Source organism: Camelina sativa, chromosome 4 (genome assembly GCF_030686135.1).
Source record: "Camelina sativa cultivar CO46 ecotype springtype chromosome 4, ASM3068613v1".
In the NCBI taxonomy this organism is placed as follows: domain Eukaryota; kingdom Viridiplantae; phylum Streptophyta; class Magnoliopsida; order Brassicales; family Brassicaceae; genus Camelina; species Camelina sativa.
Window position 1 is genome coordinate 10,430,976 of NC_141883.1, and position 3,400 is coordinate 10,434,375.

Consider the following 3,400-nt stretch of genomic DNA (forward strand, 5'->3'; position numbering starts at 1 on the left):
AAAAAATTTAATTTTCGTTCATAATTTATTAGAGAGAGAAAATATATTTTTTTAACTAATAATTATTTGAAATCAATGGCATGACAATATAAGATTAAAGAATAAAATACACTCTACTTAAAAAAATTATCATTTTTTAAAAATCTTAGCAGTTAATTTTTTTTAGTTTTTTTCAATTACAAATTAGTTTTGATTTGAATAGATTTTTTTTATTTTTCTAGATGTTTTTATATTTGATTTGTCCATGTTTTTATTTTTTAATTAATTATATTTATTTAATTAATTAATTAATCTAATGGCAATTGAATGTAATTTTTTATATATTTTAAGGTTAGTTTCATATTTATACTTCTCAATTAATATAATAGGATACTCAATATATAAACAAGTTACACTCATCATTAAAAAAAAAAAAAAAAGACAGCTGTTCTGGGATTGGAGCTTTCTGATTCCTTACTAAAAACTAAACACTATCACTCTAGCTCTAAAAAACATTACGATGCAACGTATCGTTTTGTCGTCAGACAACAATATCTCTCCCATCGGATCACCTACGCTAGCCGAGTTGCTAAAAGACTGCGACAGTTTCCGGAAGGAAGATTCTGGCAACCCCGTTAGAAGCGACGATCCAGCTCATCACACGATAGATGTCGAAGCCTTACACGTACAACCAGTACCGTTCGTATTAGCCTTTAACAATCTTGAATACGATGTCACACTTCGTCAGGGGTTTGGTTTCTCACGGAAAAGCTCCGTGAAGACTCTAGTCGATGATGTTTCCGGTGAGGCTTGTGACGGCGATATTCTAGCCGTTCTTGGTGCAAGCGGAGCAGGGAAGTCCACTTTGATCGACGCATTAGCGGGGAGGGTTGCGGAGACGAGGTTGAAAGGCTCAGTAACACTTAACGGAGAGAAGATTTTGCAATCTCGATTGTTGAAAGTTATATCAGCGTATGTGATGCAAGATGATCTTCTTTTTCCGATGCTTACCGTTAAAGAAACCTTAGTTTTTCGCTTCGAGTTTCGTCTTCCAAGAACCTTGTCCAAATCCAAGAAGATGGAACGTGTTGAAACCCTAATTGACCAATTAGGGCTCAGAAATGCGGTGGACACTGTGATCGGAGATGAGGGACACCGTGGAGTCTCTGGTGGAGAGCGACGACGTGTTTCAATAGGAATCGATATTATCCACGATCCTATCGTTTTGTTTCTTGACGAACCTACGTCCGGGCTAGATTCCACCAACGCGTTTATGGTGGTGCAAGTTCTTAAACGAATAGCTAAGAGTGGCAGCATTGTGATTATGTCGATCCATCAACCAAGTGCTCGTATTGTAGAATTGCTTGATCGGCTTATCATCTTATCTCGCGGCAAGAGTGTGTTCAACGGATCTCCAGAAAGTCTATCTCGATTCTTCTCTGATTTTGGTCATCCGATCCCTGAGAAAGAGAACATCACAGAGTTCGCACTTGATTTAATCCGACAACTGGAAGTATCCACTGAAGGAACCAAAGAGTTAGTAGAATTCAACAAAAAGTGGGAGCAGAACAAGCTCAAACTTAGCCAATCAGCTCGAGCCACACCACAAACCACACCCCACCAAGGCTTATCCTTAAAAGAAGCGATCAATGCGAGTGTTTCAAGAGGCAAATTAGTCTCAGGCACATCTGCAGTCAATCCCATTGCCATGGAATCAATATCTTCATATGCGAATCCATCATTTTTTGAACACTCATCTTAGCCAAACGGTACATGAAAAACTGGATCCGGATGCCCGAACTCATGGGAACACGGATTGCTATGGTTATGGGTGACCGCTATTCTCCTAGCCACTGTGTACTGGAATCTAGACAACACTCCAAGAGGTGCACAAGAGAGATCGACATTCTTTGCATTCGTGGTGCCCACAATGTTCTACTGTTGTTTAGACAATATCCCAGTTTTTATTCAAGAACGATACATTTTCTTGAGAGAGACAACCCACAACGCATACAGAACATCTTCTTATGTCATATCTCACTCTTTGGTGTCCTTGCCTCAACTAATTGCCCCTTCCTTAGTCTTTGCCTCGATCACATTCTGGACCGTGGTTTGAGCGGCGGGTTAGAAGGTTTCCTCTTTTACTCCCTCATAATCTACGCCTCCTTCTGGTCTGGTTCCTCTATCGTTACTTTCATATCCGGCGTTGTTCCGAATATCATGATAAGTTACATGGTCACTATTGCCTATGTTGCTTATTGTTTACTGCTGAGTGGATTCTACGTCAACCGAGATCGGATACCAGTCTATTGGATATGGTTTCATTACATTTCACCTCTCAAGTATCCGTACGAGGCTGTATTAATCAATGAGTTTGATGACCCGTTACGTTGCTTTGTTAAGGGAGTCCAAGTATTTGACGGTACTCTTCTCGGAGGTGTGTCTTATTCTAGAAGATTAAGCTCCTTGAAAACTCTGAGTAGATCTTTGAAAACCAAGATAACGGAGTCCACATGCTTGAAGACAGGGTCTAAGTTACTCGCACAACAAGGTATTACTCAATTGAGCAAGTGGGATTGCTTGTGATCACGTTGGCTTCCGGTCTCTTCTTTAGGATCTTGTTTTACTTCGCCTTGCTGTTTGGCAGCAGAAATAAGAGAACGTGAAGCTATCATTCCCCACAAACACTTGTGTACTCTAGCTTACGCTTCTAAGTATAAGCTTCTCGTTGTTATAAGTTTGTATTGAAGTTGACAAGTTGTAAGTTTGTATTGAAGTTGACAAGTTGTAGCCTTATGTAATCGTTTCATCTTTTAGTATCTTTCTGGGATATTTCAAAATACAAATATATCTTTGATTCGAAGTTCAGTAGTTAAATTTAAATTCAAGAATATTGTGGAGAATTTGTTAGAAATTATTTCTTTTTTGAAATACTATTTTCAAAAATATTCTTTTTTAACATTTTTATTTTTGTCTTTTTTACAATTACAATATGTTAAATTAATTTTTAATTTTTTTTTATCTAGATTTGGATTTTCTATTTTATATTTACGGTATAGTTTTCACGGGGTATGATTTAATATTTGGAGTTTATGATTCAAAATTTAGTCATTTTATATATTAAAATATGTTTTTAAAAATGAACACCATGAACGGGTATGTTTGAAAAGTGACATACAAAACGGTATTTTGAAAATTCATCGATATTGTAAGTGTTTGAATTACAGATAGAATAAAAATAGAATAATTTATAATTGTGTGAATTATAACGTGATTAATGTGTTCTCCAAACTACAAAGTAAATCAATTTTGACTAATCAACATAGAAAATTCAAACATTTCTGCACACAATTAATGACGAACACTGGAGTAGACATATATATTTAAAGCACTTAAAATCAGAATGAAATTGGAGCCACTT

At 36.5% G+C, this 3,400-nt stretch overlaps 1 pseudogene; it reads left to right on the forward strand.

Moving 5' to 3' along the window:
• Nucleotides 1–428: 428 nt before the first annotated feature.
• Nucleotides 429–2,847, forward strand: LOC104780350 (ABC transporter G family member 19 pseudogene; annotated as a pseudogene).
• The last annotated feature ends 553 nt before the right edge of the window (nt 2,848–3,400 follow it).